This window comes from Canis aureus, chromosome 4 (genome assembly GCF_053574225.1).
Source record: "Canis aureus isolate CA01 chromosome 4, VMU_Caureus_v.1.0, whole genome shotgun sequence".
Lineage (NCBI taxonomy): Eukaryota > Metazoa > Chordata > Mammalia > Carnivora > Canidae > Canis > Canis aureus.
Genome location: NC_135614.1, coordinates 71,240,012 through 71,261,869, shown reverse-complemented (window position 1 = coordinate 71,261,869; position 21,858 = coordinate 71,240,012). Strand labels below are relative to the sequence as shown.

General features: G+C 36.5%; 2 long non-coding RNA genes across 3 annotated transcripts in view; one reads left to right on the top strand and one right to left on the bottom strand.

Annotated features, from left to right (window-relative positions):
• The window catches only part of LOC144311939 (uncharacterized), a 64,311-nt gene that overhangs the window by 36,381 nt on the left and 6,072 nt on the right, over positions 1 to 21,858 (top strand). The gene's annotated exons all lie outside the window — the stretch shown is intronic.
• Positions 1,162 to 21,303, bottom strand: LOC144312952 (uncharacterized). Its single transcript, XR_013378600.1, has 3 exons — positions 20,366 to 21,303; positions 10,787 to 10,843; positions 1,162 to 1,305 (listed from the first exon to the last, which is right to left on the bottom strand). It is a non-coding gene; the product is annotated as an uncharacterized LOC144312952 (long non-coding RNA).

Sequence of the window (21,858 nt, the reverse complement as noted above, 5' to 3'; positions counted from 1 at the left end):
TTCTAATAGCTGAGTAATTAAAGATTTTATTTATTTATTCATGAGAGACACAGAAAGAGAGAGAGACAGAGACACAGGTAGAGGGAGAAGTAGGCTCCATACAAGGAGCCTGATGTGGGACTCCATCCTGATCACGCCCTGACCTGAAGGCAGTGTTTAACTGCTGAGTCACCCAGGGATCCCTAGCCTTGCCGTTTTTATACGTATATTGTCTACAACTTCTTTTACATTAAAATATAAGAGTTTTAGTAGTTTCAGCAAAGAGTAAACGGCACACAAATTTGGAAATATTTACTATCTGATACTTTATAGAAAAAAGCCAACTCTAAAAAAATTTACTCTAGTTCTCCTTTTATGGTCATCATTAGGCCAACTTCTGTTATTCCAAAACAATGGTTCAATAGAAACCCTTCAGAATTATATGAAATTAAGCAATAGAATCGGACTTATAAGTTGATCATGAGTTATATTGCTTTTTACTACCAGCAGTGAGTTATATGATATATGACCTCAGCTGAACTTTGCAAAATTCTTGGAACCCAGATCCTGGGAGCCAAATGTTTGTAAAAATACAAAATTCAGAGAAAATACGTTGCTCATTATGACGCTAAATAATTCAGAGAAATACCTTTGCAACTTCTTTCATAAACTCAGCTAGATATAATGATTATAGCCTACGGCAGCAATCTATTTTAAAAACAGCAGCCCCATAAAGTACATTTGCCTTGAATTCTGATTGATTTTCTAGGTAAATGTTTATATAACAAATGACCTGATTACTTGCAAATATCAACTTCATCTAGGACTCAAGTAGAAAAAATAATAATTGTGCTACAATTGCAGAATATAAATTTCATAGGTTTGTACCTGATTTGGGCTTAATTTTAACATCAAAAATCATCTTCCTGTCTTTCCAACCTATGCTTTTCTTTTTTGAATGGGCATTCTAATCTTAATATTCCTGTTCTTTATGTGTCTATTTATACGACCTCATGTCTGAACTTAGTATGTAGATTATAAGATAAAATAACAGCATAATCTTATTATCAAATTATATCAAATATAAATTATTATAGCTTATGTAGAGCATGTAAATGATATCTGATACTTTTACCAGCTCCTTGAGATAGAGCAGATAGCTTCAATTTGCATGTGGAAAAACTGAAGCAGAGAAAAGGTAAATGAGTTGTTTACAGTTAGATAATAATAAGTGGAATCAGTACAAAAAGCAGGTCCTTTTATTCTAAATCCAGGGCTCATGTCTTGGAAATGATAGTCTTCTCAGAGAATCAGATTACTTTTAATCTGTGAAATGATATGACATACAATCATTATGTTCATTACTATTATTGTCGTTTATAATGCAGCAATTGGTTTTCACACCGTGGACAGAGGCTACAATTTGAGGACTGAAAGGATTGCAATAACTATGTTACAAATATTTGTATAAACTTGTAAATGATGTAATTAGGCACCATATTTGATTATCATGGAACTTGTTTAGGGTTTCTTTGAAAGAATCAATTGGTTGGATGGGAACACTACAGGAATTTCATTTGCATACTATTTCATCATCTCTATAAGGAAGGTATACTGGATAAATTTACAAGATAGAACCAGTTGAAGCAAGATTTTTAGGGAGTAAAGGTGAGATGCAGAGACCAATGATATTTAGACTCTAAGCTCATTTCATAAATAGGCCGGTATATCCTTCTTTGTAGCCTTATATTGTATCTTTAAAATTTTTATGATGATCCTTAATCAGTAAAAAATACTTGAAAATGTACCTATTGAGCATGTTCTTATAATCAACATAAATATTTAATTAATTTGTAATTTGCATATTTTTATCCCAATACACTGTAAAATTTAAATAAAAATGAAATGGAAACTAAAAACAATATGAGGAAATGATTTAAAATTAATTTCTAATTTTAGCTATTTGTGGTCACACCTTCTCCTTTACCAAATTAAAAATACAAACAGAAACAAAACTGAATCCGCACAAGCTGGTGTACTGAATTTTTTTTTTTTTTTTTTTTTTGGTGGCGGGAGAGGCTAGGAATGTGATTAAATGTATGCCCATATTTTTTCCCTTGATTTCTATGTAATTCCTTGTGACATTTACTACCACTGGCTATTATGGTGGCAGACCATCCCCGCAAATGTATGCAAACCGAAATAAAACAAATGCATTATTTGCTGATTACTAACTCAAGATGCTATTTTTAAATCTCAGTCACTAATTAAATACAAGGTTTGTTTGGTAATTTCATTAGTAAATTTATATAGTCCTCAAGGTCAACTGGTTAGTCATACAAAACAACTGGGTTTTGTACAATTTTAATAAATGAATTCAAAATCCACTGAAACACTTCATTTGAAAATATCTTAAATAAGTCAGAAAATTTTATATCCAGGTGATTTTTCCCCCAGTTTTTATGCATTGTGTACGTAATTGCTTTCTGCATCAAAATCATATAATAATGAAAACTTTTCCAAACATCTGTTTTCAAAATATTCTTTCCACAGCAGAGATTTCTTTAGAAAAGTGTTACTTCTTCAGTCATTTAAAAATTTTCTTCTTTATAATAAAGAAATCAAAGAATATCTTTTAATTCTTTTTCCTGGATACAACCTCAATGACATCAGCTCATGAGATCATTACTCTTTACCCTCTCCCTCCCATTGTGGCTAACAAAGACAGGAGAAGTCAGCTCTGCCACTTGGGGATTGATCATTTGGGCTTATATGTGCAAGATTATGTTCAATTCCCAGTTTCTGAGAAGGATATTTTATATACTTTTCCCATTTTTAAAATAAGGATTACGTGAATTAAAACCACACAGTATAATCCACTTAACTGACTTCCCTAATTGCTCTTGGACTTCCATTTTTCCATCAAGATAATTCTCCCCCTTATGTTACAGAAGTCTGAGCAAAGCTGACAGCAAGATGCTTTACATTAATATTAGCTGAGCTTGATTTTCTTCTTTTCTTTTTTTTTTCACATAACAATTAAATATACATTGTTGTTCCCAAACTTCCTTCTGTGGTTTCCATCTAGTGGATGACCATGTGTATCAGTACATGCACCCAGTCCGCTGTGGAGCAAATGTGGATGAGGTGAGACATTGCAATTGACTATCAAGCATTTCAAATGTGGAAGTCTCCCAAATTGGATTATTCAAGGGTTGGAACGCCACTCCAATTAAGGGATGAGTCTTGGGCTTATGAAACACCAGGTCCCAGGGCAACATGTTATGCCTCCCACACTGCTATCCTTTTGAGTCACCACAGGAGCTTTGGCAGCATTGGAGTTTGTCATACCTCAGAGCCCAGAGTGTTTTAATGACCTCTTTTACCCTAAGATCATCTCTGTGAGACAGCTAGAGAAAATGAACCCTGACTTTTCAAAAGTACTTACAGCAAGATAGTGTCCAAAAGGCGCTAAGCAATAGGACTGCTGACTTCCCTTAATGCTCTGACCATTAGACCAGGCTAATTAACACAGAAAGTCATCACAGCTTCCTGTCAATGTGAACTTTGGTTGAACCTGTTTCAAAGTAAACACACCGGGGGCTGACATGGACACATAAAATTTCTATAATTTAGACATTAAAACAAGCCAGATGTCCTCTTATTAAATACGTATTTCACATTCTGAGTGCAATTAGCATTAAAAGAGGTGAGCAGGGGTGGGGAGCATTCAAAACAGCAGCAGTGACAGTGTAGTTGGTGGTACAGCATTTAGTTCTTGGACTTGACTACAGCCTGTCTTTGATTCTGGAAATTGAAATTATTTTTTTAAGATTTATTTATTTATTTATTTATTTATTTATTTATTTATTTGAGAGAGAGAGAGAGAGAGCCTGTGAGCACACACAGAGGGAAAGGGAGAGGGAGAAGCAGACTCCCCGCTGAGTGGGATGGAGGCCTCAGTGATCCTGGGATCATGACCTGAGTGGAAGGCAGATGTTTAATTGACTGAGCCACCCAGGTGCCCCAACAAAAATTATTTTATACCAAATTATTAAATATATATGTCTCAGAGGCTTTGGGTGCAGCATAGTCATAAGATGGAAGGAGCCTGTGTTTCTGAGTCATCCAGTAGGAGATGACCCAGTAAACAACCCATTGGACTATAATGTATCCCATATGGATGTCTGGTGGATTGTGTTAAGCCACTGAGAGCTGTCTGATTAAGCAGCAAGACATTATGCTAGCTGGTCTGATATACCTTGTCCTGCTCCCCTTCTCCATGAACTGATACCATGTCAGTATCATGTACAAGAGAAGAAATGGTCAATTCTACTTAAAGAGATGGAAAATACCCTATCCCTGAGTGGTAACTTGAAAAGTCATAAAGAGGAAAGCACCCCTATGTACATTAGGACAATTCCTCTAAAAATAGATTTGGCTTTCTTCTTCTTTTTTTTAGCTATAAAACAGCTTTGAATTTATAAAATTGATTTTTTTAATGTAGAGTAATATGAAGGACAATAAAACCCTTCTCTTCCCTTTCCAAAAATGCCCTCTTGTCTTTGGTTTGATAAAATATGCAAAAGCTCCTTTGGCTTGAGAAATTATCTTCAGAAGTGTGGTACTAAAGCATCTATTTTAACTACAATGGAACAAATATATATGGACTTTCCTTTTTCTCTAAAATGCTGAGTGTATTCATTTATATTAAGAGCATGCCACTTTGGGAAGTCATAGTAGGATACCTAATGTATATAAATCCCCCAGTGGGATTTCTCTTTATTAACATCCACACAAAAAGCCTACACTTTGTGAGATGTGTCCACCTCTCCCAAATCTCTGGAATTCTGTATATTTCAAATGGCACTGAAATGTCATAGCACTTGGGCCAGTTGTTTGTTGCTCCATTTCCTTGATTGTGTTCCTCACACCATTCTCTTTCCTCCTCTCTTCATTAATTTCTCAAAATGATAATGTAAAAGGGTTTTTAAATTTCAATTCAATTAGCCAACATATAAGTACATCATTAGTTTCAGAAGTTTTTAATAATTCATCAGTTGCTTATAACACCCAGTGCTCATCAGATCATGTACCCTCCTTAATTCCCATCACCCAGTTACCACATTCCCCCCAACTCTTCCCCTCCAGCAACCCTCAGTTTATTTCCCAGAGTTCAGAGTCTCTCATGCTTTGTCCCCTCTCTGATTTCTTCCCATTCAATGTCCTGCCTTTCCCTTATGGTCTCTGCACCATTTCTTATATTCCACATATGAGTGAAATCATATGATAATTGTCTTTCTCTAATTGACTTATTTCACTTAGCATAATACCCTCCAGTTCTATCTACTTTGATGTAAATAGTAGGTATTCATCAGAAAGGATGAATGTGAAGGTTTTGAGTGTATCAGACTGTGAAAGCAAGGATATCTTGCTTTGTGGCTGTGTGGATGGAAACCTCACTTGAGATAAATGGAGAGGACAGTCACTTTGCATTCTTATGGAAGTCCAGATGACACAACAAAACTAAAGCCACAACAGCAGCAACAAAGCAGATGTCTGTCCGAACTCTGGTCTTCCAAAGAAATGAAAACTCTAGCATGTCTTTGAAGTTGCTGATTCTCTAACATGAACAGCCTCGTTGCTGTATTTTATGGCATCATCTATGACAGGAAGACATTCTTGAGCATGACGTTCTTGTGAGAAAATTGTTTTTTCCATTATGAGTAGATGAAGTCTAAACGTGGTAATATGGTTAAACTTTTGAAGTTCTATCAAGAAGTACTTGTTTATTATTTATTTGGTGAGCCAGTCTTCCAAAGTCCAAAGCCCTTGTCAACCTTATGGTCAAATAACTGTCTTTTCCAAATGCCTTATCTCTTCATATTAAAGAACAGAGAAAACTTTTCACAAATTTAAGTTAAGAGAATGTAGGAACATATTTTTTTTTTACTCTGTGACCAGGAATATATGTTTTCTAAAATGTGATGGCTGAGCCTACAAACATAACTTAAAAGATATTTGTGAAACCATTTTTTGTGAATAAATTTATGCTAGTTGAAGTCAGAAAGTAATTTTCTTTCTTAAAAGTTAGAGCTGAATCCAGCACACTGTCACTTGCTGTAATAGCAGAAACTTTAAAACAAGATAATTACTATGCATAATAAAATAAAATAAAATAAAATAAAATAAAATAACCTCTCAGAAATTCTTATATTATATCCCTCAGTGTAATTTGGCTTAAAGCCTTTGCGATATGGGCAACTTTTCTCATGATCTTAAATGTGTTTGCTGGAAAATAGGCCATATTACACTCTACTAATGAAGACACAGGAAGCTGAGCTGTGATCTCAAGCTCATGAACGTGAAGACAGTTCCTGGCAGCTAATTTTTTGTGGTAGCCCTGGTTGGGCTCCCCAGTTATATGTGAACAGAAACAGAATTTTCCAAATGGAGTAATAGGCCATATTACACTCTACTAATGAAGACACAGGAAGCTGAGCTGTGATCTCAAGCTCATGAACATGAAGACAGTTCCTGGCAGCTAATTTTTTGTGGTAGCCCTGGTTGGGCTCCCCAGTTATATGTGAACAGAAACAGAATTTTCCAAATGAAGACAAGTGCACACTACTTGGATTGTTGGGTCCTATTATCTATTACGCATTTGTTTTTCATTATTTTACAGTCTCCATTTCAGACAGTCTGCCTTAACTCAATTTTCATTTGCAAGGATTACTACTACATTAAAAGCAGTAACTCTATTAAGTCAAATGTGCAATAACAAAGTTATCTGCTTTCACAGGGAAGGGGCTGTAGGAAATGATCCTATACCTCTAAAGAACAAACCATTTGATCTTTATTTTATCCAAGAATGAAAAAAAAATAGTGAGAACCAAAGGGGTATTACTAGCAAGCAAACCTACTTCCCACTTGAACAACCTAGATCCTAACGGACACAGAATTCTGGCTCCATTGGGTCTTTTCCTGAATCCTTCCAGTACAGGGAAGGGATTCAGGATTTGGCTAGAGAACTCTCAGTGGGGCCAGTGTTTGACCAAGTTCTAATAAGATTATTTTTATGCTTCCTCTCTATTTTTCAGTTCCAAATAGCTCCCAATATTATAAATTAGAAGTGGGAAAATGGGCATTGGATTGTTTTTCTTCCCTATTGCAAACTCAACTCTTTGAAAGGAGTCCTGGAAAGTCACAGTAGAAATGTATCTTTTCATTTGTCTCTGATGAAATGGAAATGAATTCTGAGATTTTGGAAAACTTGGTTTCTTCTAGAAAAGGAGCGGGGATTGCCACAAGAAAATGAGGCGTTGCTATGTAGTAACGGGGACAAAAAACTGGTACAGGGTTCCTTGTGGGATGAATTACTCAGTTGACCATTGTCTTCTTCACCCTTCATGCTCCTTCTACCCATCCAAAGAAATACACAATCAACTTTATGTCTTCTTTTTCCGGCTTAGTTCCAGTGATGCCAAAAAAGTTGCTCAATTTGGTAAACTCAGGGAAACATATTACCAAAACAATTTTGATATATAATTAGATATTCTGTTTATGGAGTAGTTTATGTCTCAGTTTTCAAGTCGGTTCAAAAGTGTGTTTCTTCACATGGATAGAGTATTACTGAGAAGTAAATTAATTTGATTCCAAGTGCTAGCTTTGTGACCTGAAAGCAACATGGAGGTCAGTAGGAGAAACAAATCTCTGATCCTATCACCTTCTCTTTTTCACAGTCAGCTCACCGTTTTGTTTTTTCCTCACCTCCATCCAAAGGTACAAAATACTTCCCTAATGCTTCCAGTGAACCCAAACATGCCTGCCTATAAGAGTGCTGAGGCCCTGTGTTAGTCTAATGCCCCTTATTCTTTGACAGTCTACATTTAATGTACATACCTAGAAAGAAATTGATGTACTTCAGGAATGTTTAAAGTTAAGAGACATATTAATCGTATAACCAAATGATGCTCTAATGGTGAAATGTGGGCACCTAGAAATCTAAGAAGAACCAATTTATAGAGGAATTGTCTCATTGAACCTTAAAATACCAAACATAGGTGGTTTTCTATACCTTCTACAAGGTCATCACAGGACAATACCCAAATGGATCCTTTACAGAGTTTATTTATCTCCTCTCATCCAGATCTGAGTGCTTAGTCATAAGTTATGTGTGTAAACTTGCAAGGCTTATTAAAGCCCTGCAGAAATCAGTGTAATTGATGAATTAAAGACCCACTGCCTTCCAAATTGCATTTGGCAACAAAAGTCAATGATCTTGGTTTTTGGCCCCAAGAACAACAAGAACTACAAAAACTATTCTGAGCTTGGGTAGGTCATGTATTAGCCCTGCTGTCTGCACATTTATATTTCACATTTACAAGGGTTTTGTTTTCCTAGCATTCTCCTTTGACTTTCATAACCATTTTTTTTGAGTTTTATTGAAAAATAATTAACATGCATCACTGTAGAAGTTTAAAACCTAATGGCATGATGATTTGATTTACATAAATTGTGAAATGATTATCGCAATAGGTTCAGCTAGCATCCCTCCGCTCATACAGCTATGATATAATGAAAAGAAAAATGTAGAAATAAGAATTTTCTCTCTGTGATGAGAACTCATAGGGTCTATTCTCTTAGCCTTCCTGTGTATCCTACAGCTGTATTAACTCTAGTCATCATGCTGTACTTTACATCCCTGGTACTTGTCTTACAACTGAAGTCTAATTTTCATTACTCTAAGAAAAAATGTTCTTATGATATAACCTATATACTCCTGTTAGCAAGCTAAAGGCAAGCCAGTTCAGATCTCTCATAGGTATAAAGGAACAGAAAAAAACTCCCAGGCAGTCATAACTTGAAGTGAATCAGGGCTGTGCTTTTAAAGTTTGCAACAAGCAATCCAGTCCAATTTTACAATTGAATGTCACTTAGGATTGAAGTCATTTTAATTTTCATGATCCTGAGTAATGCATTTTCCCACCAATGTGCTATTACAGGAAAAAAAAAACAGTTACAGTTTAGCAATAGCTCTCTATTATTAGCACTCTGATGAGAGGTCATGTTGATATAAAATTGGCATTTTCAGGGACTCCTGATAAATGTAAGTTCTCAGACTCGCTGGAAATCTATAACAAGAGAGGAATATTTCTAATTTTCCATCTATCACAAGGGGAGAAGAATTGTAAGAATGAATAGTGGTACTGGTAGTGGGCTTACTCAGTTTTATTTCTGTGTGTGTACATAGAAAGTTTATATTATTACATTAATGGAGATTAAGTTCAATTGCAAGTTATAGAAAACCCAAATAGCTTAAATAGAATGGAAATGTATTTTTTCATTCAAGTAAAAGTTCAGAGGCAGGTTCTAAGGTGTTCCGGTATCAAGGACTCAAGATTCTTATGGCAAATTGGGTCTGGCTGCCATTCCCAATGTCACCTTGAGAGCCAAGCTGTGTGTCTTAGCAGAAGATCCAACCATTACACCTGCATTACATCACTTGGAAAAGAAGACAAGAAAGACTGTACTTTACTTATAGGGTAACTTTCTACCACTTCTGCTTTTATATCAGTGGTCACAATATAGCCAAATGGACGTACCTAGTTGCAAGAGAAGATAGGAATGGAGTCATTGTGAGTATCTCTTCAGCGAAAACTTGGGGTTTAGTAGCAGGAGAGAATGGATATAGGAAGACAATTGGAAGTCTCAATTACATATTTAATGTGTGACTTTGGGCAAGTTACTTTTCCCAGTCTCAGTTTTCTCAGTTATATAAAGAGGCTGATAGTTCCTACCTTTTGGAGTCATAGGCAGGATTGTACGAGATAATATATGTAAACAGTTTTGCAAAGTATATGATATCTGACAAATTCACAACAAGTTTTGTTACTGCAAGATACAGCATTTTGGGGTCTTCTTAGCAATGGCTCTTTACATCTCAGAGAGTCAGTAAGGATAGTTAACTAAGAACTTCTCTGCCACATAAATAAAATAGGCTCCAGACTAGCCTAGCTTCCCACACCATACTTCTGACTACACCCCTAGATTTCCTGTGATCCCTTCATATCAATATGACCTCAGCAATAGGAAGAATATTTTTCACATTCTAAAACACGGCTATTTTTTCAAAGACACAGGAAGCAGTCTTAAGGAGGATGAGAAACATCGAAGCATTAATAGTAGATCATTGATAATAATGTTAGTCCCTTGCAAGTATTAATGTTAGATGTTACCATTATTATTGTTGTTATTATTATTATCATCATAAATTTAGTGGAGAGATTCTATGTCAGAATGTGCTTGGAAACATCTCATCTGAGAGCATTGAAATCAGAGATCAAGGCTCTAAAACAATAGATGAATCTGTCAGGGTTAAGTCAGGAAACCAGAGCCACTCTGAGCACTTGGGAAATAAGAGATTTATTATAGACATAGATCTTACAGAAATGTGGGAGGAGTTGGCGAAGTGAAGGTCTGGAACAGAGAGTGAGAATGAGGCACAGAGTTGCTAAGGTCATCTGTCAAAAACACTGGCAAGAATGCAAAAGCCAGAGCTTGAGAGTGAATATAGAAGCTAAGCTTACCCTGACTATGCAATAGGTGCAGAGGGGGATGCCACGGAGATGTCTACAAGAAGCACTCAGCCTCTGTGTGGCCATTGCCAAGTGTCTGTCTGTGGGCCTGGAACAGTGGTGGGCAGCCCAGCCCTGGGTTGGGAAGGCAACTGCTCAGAGAACAGGGAGGAGGAGGGACGACCCGGGATCCGGCAGGCATCTGGGCACTCAAACAGCACAATACTTACCCCAGCGTCCTTCAGTGAATCGCAGCCACTAATTAGCTTTCCTCTTCCAAGTCACATCTAGAACCACACAGGGAAGGAGACTCAGGAAAATATAAACGCTGTCTTACCCAAGCAGATGTACCTAAATCCAGCACAGGGATTAAATAAATAAAAACTTTGTTTTAAACTAGAAGGACACATTATGTGGCAAAATTTGTTCTCCTTCAGGTCAAGATTTATTTAGGAATTTTGACTTTTTAGATACTTTAGTATTTGTTAAAGATATTAGGAGAATTGTTCTCAACTTGGAAATAAATAAGCAAGATGACTGTGTAACATTTTAACATTATGCCAAAGTATTATCCAAAGAACCCTGACTCCCTAGGAAAATGGAACTTTCATTGTGGTGATCAAAATTGGTTAGTACCCAGGTATTTTATAGCTCTGAAATATAGAATTTAAGTTGTAGGAAACTGATAAGGGACAAGGACTTGGTTTTCTTCTGTCAGAGTTGATGATTTGCATAGTCACTGTTTTATTGTTCAATAGAACATAATCTAACCTGCATTGAATTCAGCGATCTGATCTCAGCACCATTCCTTGCTGCCCATAAAAAATTTCTATTTTTCATTCTACTGATTCCCTCATCAATGAGTTAAAAATTTTGTGTATGTTCACTATCTATGTGTATGACAGTTATGTTTTTAAGATTTTGAAAATTATGCTCGACAATCACCACAAGACTATTATTATCTTTATGAACAAGAGGAGTTTCCAAAGGCTAATAACACATCAGGTAGATAGGACTGAATGTGAATATGGGGAATCTGAGAATGTCAGCACTGAGAACCTCAGTAGAACAGAGTAATGGAGAAAGGACACAATGGCAAAGACATTTAGCAGGAATCTGGGAAACAAGAGTGTTTGGAGGAAGTCTAAGCCTTACAGAGTGAAAGGGCAACAGAGAGTCACATAATTCAAAGTCAGTCTTGTTCCTATGTGGTGCTATAATTTTGGAAAGGTGGGACTCATAGGATATAATTAGAAAAGTCTTTTCTCCACTTCTCATATAATCTTGCCTATCCCTGACCCTTGGATGAAGTGGGGGACAAATATCATCTCATCAGTCAGTCCTCAGTTCAGCAATTAACCTATCCAGGTGAGCCTAGCACTTGTTTGGGTTGGACACCCCAGCTGGAAGAGGGGCCGTAGACTACTTCAACTCTGTTGTTCTGCCTTTATTCCCAAACTAGAATTACATTCCTCTTCCTCCTCTAAATTTCCCCACTGGACCCTTCAGAATTGAAGAACGAAAGGCAGGGAAAGTAATGCTGGTTTCCTACTGCTGCTGTAACAAAATACTACAAAGTTAGTTAAGACAACAAGTATTTCACACATTTGTTTTCTTAAAGTTCTAGAGGACAGAGTCTAAAATCAAGGTGTCATCAGGGCTCTGTTCCTTCTGGAGGCTTCAGGGGAAGGTGTTTCCTTGTCATTTCCAGCTTCGGTGGTCACCTCCATTCACTGGCTCACAGCTCCTCCTCCATCTTCAAAATGTGGCATCCCAACCTCTGCTTCCCTTGTTCCCATCTCCTTCTTCTGCCTTTGAGTCTCTTGCCTCCCTCGTATAAGGACCCTTGTGATTGTACTGGGTCCACTTGGATAATCTAGCATAATCTTTCTATGTCGAGATCCTTAACGTAATCCCATCAGCAAAGTCCTTTTTGCCACATAAGGTAACATTTCACAGGTTTGGGGGATCAGGACAGGAACATCTCTGGGGGAAAGGGGATATGATTCTGTCTGCCACAGAGGGGAAAATCTTATTTATATTTTGTAAGTTATCTAGCGCTGGTGTTCTCTGCATTTGGTATGTGTTTAAAACTGATTTTCTCTTTTGGAAAGTTTCCATGAATTCTTTGAAGACCATTAACCTTCAGTCTCATTCCTGGGAATCTGTTACTTGTAGGTTCATCCTTGTCCGGAGCAACTGCATCTCTGCATTTAGTAGGATCCTTAGCTTTTTTGTTTACGTGTTTGTTTCCTACCGAGATTCCATTCCTCCAGGAAGCCCTTTTGCGCAGACTTGAAATCAGCTCGAGCTGGCTGTCTTACCTGAACAGCTTATATCTGCATCATGGGATACATCCTTTGCCCTTAGAGCATGTTTTAGAAGTCGTAGAATAGGGTTTTGAAACAATGGGGTGACATAATAGGGAACAAAATGGTTTTGAGGAATTAGAATATAACTAAAGCCTTGTTGTATCATATGATAACAGTGTAATCTTGGGCAAGTTATTTCACCTTCATAAGGCTATTTATTAGCATTTTAAAATGATAAAATGATAACATTTATGAAAGCACCTGGCACATTTTTGGCTTGCAATTGTCCAAATATATATATATATATATTTGCTATTATAATACAATTATATGGACCATTCTTTGCTATAGCTGGCTTAATTTAGAGCTCCTTCATTTCCTTCTTGACTGAGCATTTCCCTAATTAAAGGTAAGAATCTTCATCTGTCAGGTCTTTGGTGTGTTTCAAGTTATACATTCTTTTGGTTACCAGACTTTTTAGTGATGATTATCAAATATTTGGGAAGGATTCTGATAAAAGAGATAACATTTTCACTTCAAATAGTTATCTCAAACTTCAATAACAAACATTAAAATATTGAGCAATGACATACTATGTGAATAGCAATGACAGGATCAGCTGTAGAAATTAATTCTAATAAGATTTGAATTATAATTAGTTCCAAGAAGATAATCCAGGTATCAGAGAAGCACACATATTCTCAACAAGGACTAATGTGCAAGTCTGTGGAATGGAATGAGAACAAGGCAACCCAAGAAAGGTCACAATATATCTGAAGAAGAGCGTAACTACTAAAAAATTAAGGGACATTTAGTTTATATACTATTGTATAACTAAATAAAGCCTGATAAAATAAATTAGTAGAAATAGCTTCGCAATCTAATCTTCTGCATTTCCTGTTGGAAGTCTAAACTTCTATGTTCTGTACAGAACACTCTTACAAGATTAAGGCTTTCTGTTCTTAATTCACTGTTGTATTTCTTATATATTATATATTTTTTTGTATTTTTTAAAGATTTTATATATTTATTTGATAGAGAGTGCAGCAGGAGGAGAGGGGCAGAGAGAGACAGAGAAGTGGACTCCCCACTGAGCAAAAGCGTGAGCCCAGGGCTAGATCCCAGGACCCAGGATCATGACCTGAGTCAATATCAGAAGCTTAACTGACTGAGCCACCCAGGTGTCCCTTCTTGTATATTTTATACTATACATGAAAATATCTTTGTAATAAAAACAACACATTTCATTGGAGGATTTTAACAATGTATTCACTTTTTCTTCACAATGGACCCAAGCAAGGGTCACTACCAAAATCACATTTAATTCTTATTCCCTTATTATGGAATCTATCACCAGGTACATGACAAAAAAATATTTCCTATATTGCACGTTGCAATAGAACAATGAGCTTAGGAATCGTAATTCTCATTTGGCCCCCCTACTTATTTTCTCAGTATCTTCTGTTTCATAGTAGCCTCTATTAATTCAAAGTGAAAAACACTTAAAATTTTATTATTTCTGTCCAAGTTTTCATTAAATACATACTCAAGGGGAAACAACAGGCAAAGTTTGTTACCCTGACTTACTCAGGTAATGAACAGGAAAACGTTTTTAAATTTTCATCATTATGTGCTTGTTATTATTATTCAAATATCATGGTAATTATGGAACATATACAAGAGAAAGGACTAACATAATCCAAAATCTTTTAGCTTAATTTTTCAGCATGAGATTTTTAGCCACAAATTTACTAAATCCCAATTTATTCCTCACCTTAAAAGATCTGCCTTATATCACTGGAGCCCAAATCTTCAAACCCTATAAATATTCTCCCTTAAACTTTTCCATTCTAAGACACAGTTCAGACTCTATCCAGTTATTATTTTCTCTAGTTGTTATATCTGTAATTGAGTCTGATTAACTCAAGCCTATTTGATTATCAGTTTTTTTCTGGTGATAGTTTGGGGAGTTGAGAGTAGAAATAGGAAGTCATAATGTCATTAACAGTGGTTAGCTGTTGGCCAAAGTTCAAATGTTTAAAAAGTCTAGATTCTCTTTTTCCAGAAGAATCTATGAGCTATATACTACTACTACTTCTTACAATAGGTAAACATCTACTGAATTCCATGTATGTGGCTTTACATGTATTACCTTTTACAATCTTTACAAAACCATCATCAGATTTGCAGTATGGTCATCTTTATTTTTCGGAAAGGAAACTGAGGCAGAAAGAAGTTAATTTTCCCAAAGTTATCCAGATAATAAACATTAGAACCACTTACAGAGTTCTGTCCAAGCATAAAGGCCCCAGATTACTAAATACAGCTTTGTGAGAAAAATGGGACTAAGGGGATCCAGCCAGACCCAGATTTCCCCGGCTCCCACATTATTCATTGCAGCCTTAGACAGTGGTCCACTTAAGACTGTTGGTACTGAACAGACAAGAAGACAAACATATATATACTGGCTTTGTCCTCACCCACCATAGCCATTCCCTTTCTGTTCTTACTGGCTACAGACTTGACCCTTGAAAACTGGTGGGACTTAACTTCAGGGAATATCTCCCCAGAAAACTTAAAATTTTATCATTTCTGTTCAGGTTTTCACAATATAGATGCTCAAAAGGAAACAATATACAAGTCTTGTTTCCCTGAATTATTTAGATAACAGATAGGAAAGCTAGATGTTTTGAAATTAAATTTATCAACACTGGTGTCTGTATGGTAAAGAGTTGTTAATCTGCCCATTGTTTCCTAAAAAGATTACATTTGCAGCAGGGGCTCCCACTCAATCTATTCAGCAAGTGATTTTATTGGCAACAAAGTCTCCAAGGGACAAAACAGTTGATATACAGTCTTTCACAAAATTTTTGTTGCTATCAGTTTTCTATTTATAAACTCCCTGCTTATATAAATATTTTCTTGAGATTTTTGCCCAAAGATTTATTACTACAATTATTCATGTCTACTGAGGTCAGACAGAAAGAGAGAGAGATTAAAATGCTCACATTTTAGCCTTTAGTGGTTCCTCAAAAATTGAAAATAAAATTGCCTTATGATCCAACAATTTCACTTCTGGGTGTATACCCAAAAGAATTGAAGTCAAGATCTAGAAGAGATACTTATATACCTATATTCACAGAAACATTATTTGTAATAGCTAAAAAGTGTAAGTAGCCAAACTACCCGTTGGTGGATGAATGGACAAACAAAATGCGGTATATATATTTATAAAGGAATATCACTGAGCCTAAAAAAAGAAAGAAAATTCTGGCACACATTGCAATATTGATTAACTTTGAGGACATTATGATAAGTGAAATAATCTTGCCACAAAAAGATACAGTAATTCTCCTTATAATACTTATAATACTTATATACTTATAATACTTATATATAATACTTATATAATATAATAATTATAATACTTATAATACTCTAGATACCTAGAGTAATCAAAATCACAGAGACAGAAGTAGGCTGGTAGTTGCCAGGAGCTGACAAGGAGTGAGGAATGAGGAGTTATTTAGTGGATATGAAATTTTAATTTTTTAAGATAAAAAATGCTCTGGAGATCGGTTGCACCACATGTAAATGTATTTAACACTACTGAACTATACACCTAACAGATTGGGGGTGCCTGGGTGGCACAGTCTGTTGAGCATCAGACTTGGTTTCAGCTCAGGTTGTGATCTCAGGGTTATAAGATCGAGCCCCCACCTCGAGCTCCATGCTGAGCACAGTCTGCTTGGGTTTCTTTCTCCCTCTGCCTCTTCCCCTCCTATCTCCCTCTCTCTCTAAAATAAATAAATCTTTTAAATATATGGTTTAGGTTGTAAATTTCAGGTAATTAAAAATTTTTAAAAACCATTATCACTTTAAAAATTATAAAAAATAAAATAAAATTTAAAAAATCACAACCATAACATCAGGCTCATGGTGTTACAAAATTTAGCTATTATAATTTGAATGAAATATTCTTTTAAATAATTAATAAAGCAAGGTTGAAGAAAGGCAGAAGTTCTTGTTATTTTTCCAAGTGAATAAACTGGGGAAGGAAGTGGGATAGCTGAATTCACACAGAGTCAATTCTAAATACCAGATGGATGAAGTATGACATAGTGAAAAAAGGCTGGAGCTGCCATTTAAGAAGACATTTAGTCTTGATACTATCAGTAATTGACTGGGTGATCTGAAGCACTCCCCTTTGCCTCTCTGAAACTGAGTTTCTTTCATTTAAAATTTTGTTGTTGGGATGCCTTGGTGGCTCAGTGGTTGAGTGTCTGCCGAAGCTCAGGGTGTGATCCTGAGGTTCCAGATCAAGTCCCATATCGGGCTCCTTGTGGGGAGTCTGCTTTTTCCTCTGCCTGTGTCTCTGACTCTCTCTCTCTCTCTCTCTCTGTGTCTCTCATGAACAAATAAATAAAATCTTTAAAAAATAAAATAAAATTTGGTTGTTAAAATGGCTCATATCTAGATTTCCTTGCCCACAAATATACACACTCAAAAACTGTGATTTAACTCCATTGCGTCCCCATTCCACACATACATGTGTTCTTTGTCAACAAATATATAGTCAAGAAACCAGCAAATTACTACTCTACGGGCATACTGTTGACTATGTGCATCCTAGGTACATGGAATTTTATTTATTTATTTATCTATCTATCTATCTATCTATCTATTTATTTTAAGATTTTGTTTATTTATTTGAGAGAGAGAGAGACAGAGACAGAGCATGAGCAGAAGGGAGGAAGCAGAGAGAGAGGGAGAAGCAGACCCCCCTGTTGAGCAGGGAGCCCGATGTGGACCTCAATCCCAGGACTCTGGGATCATGACCTGAGCCAAAGGCAGATGCTCAACTGACTGAGCCACCCAGGTGCCTTGGGAGTTTATTTCATATAGACTAGATGACTTTACAGTATTTCCTTATATAACAGTCCCAGATACATGAGAAGTGGTATGAGTATAATGGGGTACACAATATAAAATGCGGGATTAGATCAGTTCTACTGAGCTTGAATGTTGGATTGGGATAGCTGTCTAGATGATTTAGTAGGAAACATATGGAATAATCCTGCAAGGAATAAGCAACCCAAAGAAACTTTTAGAAAACACTTTTGAAAAAAAGTTGCAATATTAAAATAATAGTACATGGGTACAGTTTTTTATATATTAGTCTGTTAATCATTTTCATCCCTTGAGACCACAGTACTTATAGCAGTACTTGCAGTAATATCAGCCAAACCTGTCATCTAAATGTCCATGAAAATCTAAGCATATTAAATGAGTTTCAAAAGTCTCACTGGCTATGTGCCTACATGCTGAAAGAAGATGTGATTCGCATTTGTAAAACTTGAAGAAAAAGGGGGATGATGGCATGACTGGCAGTAAATGGTAAAATATGCATACACTTTCATCTGATAATTTTGTATGAAAAACATACATAGAAACAATGTTCCTAATGCATAAGCTAAATGTTAAAGGATGTTTATTGCAGCACTGGTTAGAGTGGTAAAAAGTTGTAAATTGGCAGATTCTTTATCAGTTAAGGAATGGAGATAAACCCACACAATATAATGGCACGTAGTCCTTTAATAATGATGCATTAAAAATACATGTGCTATAATGTTAAATAAAAGCAAAGACTTTTTCCTATTTTATTATTAAAATAAATAACAAATACAACAAATATGAAACCAAATATTCACCATCTTCTATAAATAACTATGGTAAACCTCTAAGTTCAGACATCTAAGATGTACTCTTAAAATGTAAAGGAAAGCTTTTGTAATATGGAAAAAAAATCCTTCTATATTTCAAAAAAAAAACTTCAGGACCATACTGGCATTATAGACTCAAAAATATGTTTTTAAATTTGAAGTTACCATTTACTTCTTCGTTCTGCATGATATTCACAGTCTGTGGGAAGCTGCACACTGTGATCTGAGAATTAATTTAATATACCTGTTTAATATTTTTCAAAGAGATTATTTTTGTTGTACAAGACAAAGCATTATGAAGCCAAGTTTTGCACTCCCCAATAAAAGAATAAAATTGTAAGAAAATAGGCTTTTCATTATAGTTATTGTGCTAACAATCTTGTTTATGCTGAATAAACAATTCTCAATGTAAATCTTAAAATGACAGTTAAGTGGGTGGTAATGACTGGTTGTCCTCACAGAGGCTTTCTTCACCTTAATGAGGAAGAGTTGCCTGCAGGGTTGGCTGCCTGCCCTCCAGTTTATGGGTAGAAGGAAGAACAGTGAATTAGGGAGGATAGGGCTTCCTGAATCTGTCTATATACCTCAGGCCTAAATTTCTATACACCAGTGACAAACACTCAAGCAGACTCTTTGCCTTATGGGCTATGAGGATGAGTTGAGGAAGGGGGTCAGGGGATGAAATGAGTGGAAAGGGAGAGTGGGCTCTCATAAACAGGAAAAGAAGTCATCACCAGTTGGGGAATCAGCTCAAGTTTGGGATTTAATCACACTCCTCTCCCCATATGAGATATTTGCCCATAAAATTTCAACTGATGTACATTAAAATATCACTGCTATGATTGGTAGAGTGGTTTTAGAGAATATGACTTGAATTAAAAGCCAGATAGACTTCCTAAATTTTTTTCATATTCCCTCAAATTGGAATAATTGCCCAAAAAGACCTATATCTCACAGCCCTTACAACAGGGGCAGATCACTTATAAAATAGGCTGAAAGAAGTGTGCTTGCTGTTGGCCAATTGTTCCAAAATAGAAAAGGGGTTACACTACACATGCAACTTGCCCAACCTCATATGTCAAAGAAGGAGGTGAAAAGAGTGGCAGTAAGTGTAGATTTAATGGATATTTCCAAAAGGAAATATGAGGATTGGGGACAGAATTCCTTCAATAGGAGGAGTGATGTACCTCAGTGACATCATGGATAATTTTCTCACACTTTGCTCTCTGAAAGCAAATTAGTAAGTAGAAACAAGTAAGGGTGACTAATTATAAAAGGGAAAATTATTGATGACATTACTGAATATTATATATTATTCCAGCATCCCAGTTCAGTTTATTTTATTTTATTTTTTATTTCAATTTTATTTGGAGGCAGACTTCATTTGCAAGCATCCAGGACTTCACAGATCAGTCCTTAAATAATTTTCCAAGTACAGTTTAATGTGCTATCATACCAGGTATAAAAATATACAGATGAGTAAAACATGCTCCCACCCTGAAGGACTTTGTAACTTGTTTTCCTTTTCTTGGTATTGTTACATGAACTTTACAAATCATTTAAAGGACAATTTAACAAACCCTATCATGGTATAGCTATTCCTAAATTTTGGGTTTCCTGGGGATCCTACTCTGAAGCAGAGTATAGAAGCCCAGTATAGAAGCACCAAGAAAAGTCAAGTTGGAGTAACTAACAGCCTGCTAACTGCATCCTCCAGGGTGCTCTGAAGTCAAAGTGGCCCATGGTGTGCTTGACAGGAATGGATCACCCTCACCTTTGTCAGTCATTGGACATGGACCCCCTCGGAAAGGACATGTCCATAAGTAAGCTGACTCTCTTCGGATGAAGCAGTGCCTGAAGTAGCGGATACCTGAAGACTGTCTGCTGACAACCTTCTTGAAACTGAGCAGCACATCCTTTCTTGAAGGCCATGTGAATGTTGTTATATATCCATGTCCATCCCAATGTTGTATATCCATGTCAGCACTGCCTGGATTCATTTCTTATGTGTAGGAAGAAGTCCACTAGGCATCTGGTTGGATCTCTCTTCCTGAGACAAATGTAAGAGAAGATGACTGGCCAAACTATAGTTCCATTGTAGCTAACTTGGGCGTCACAAATTGCCGTAGTCTACCTCCTCCACCATCCTTCCTAGATTTCTCCTCACTTCAGTCAATACCTTTACTGGCCTTACTGGTTTCTCAGGTGTAGGTATCAAGATCACATCCCTGAGGGGGGTCTGAGACTGTGATCATCGCAGCTTCTCAGACTGTGATAGCTGCACTTGTTCATTTAACATCACAATAGGGCAGGGGAATAGCAAGGTGTTCCTTAGTCTGAGATCGAATATATTCCTCTCTGCTTCTATTGTGTCATAGTAGCCCTACTTTCTCCCAGGAGTCAGGGTTCAGTGCTGATCAGTGCTAGGCTGACTTCTTACTGCTGGTTCCTGTCCAAGTGCTCAGAGAGCAGCCATAATTTATAAATGAACGGGGCTCTTTCTTAATTCTCTGAAAGAAGTATCCTCTCTTTAGAGACCATGAATTCTTAATGCTGTTGAACCTAGGGCTGTGGGTATGAGAAAAACAAATTCGTCAAGTGGATTATTGGAAATGAGGATAGGTAGCCCTGGTCCTGCTTGTACCATTTGGTTCTTGGACTCATATTCTTCCTCTTGGGGTCACAGAACTATATAAAGTTATTTGATTCAAAGTACATACTATACTTTAGAGTATGTAGACACCATTCTCAGAAAGAATATCAGAGCTGATGCTTCAGCTATACCTTCAGAAGGCTGTTCCGGCATCCATGAAGCCAGAAGCTTCTGAGTGGTTGCTATGTGACATGATTAGTAGATTCCATGGGGTAGGCCCACTCCCACTCCCAGATTTTTCATGGTAAAGTGTGCTACCTGGTCTGTTGTGATGGTACATGAGTTCCTTTCTTTTCTTTTTTGAAAGATTTTATTTATTTATTTATTCATGAGAAACAGAGAGAGGGAGAGAAAGAGAGGCAGAGACATAGACAGAGGGAGAAGCAGGCTCCCTGTAAGGAGCCTAATGTGGGACTTAATCCCAGACCCAACTGCTGAGCCACCCAGGCATCCTGGTACATGAGTTTCTATATCAATAGATAAAACATTTTTTAAGCCCTTGGATAGTGATGCTGTTTGCAACTCTGTAGGCAGGAAAGAAATACGCATCTATTTCCATCAAAGCAGATAGCTAGCCTGTGCACTAGTGATTAATGATGCATCATGTGGCCAGT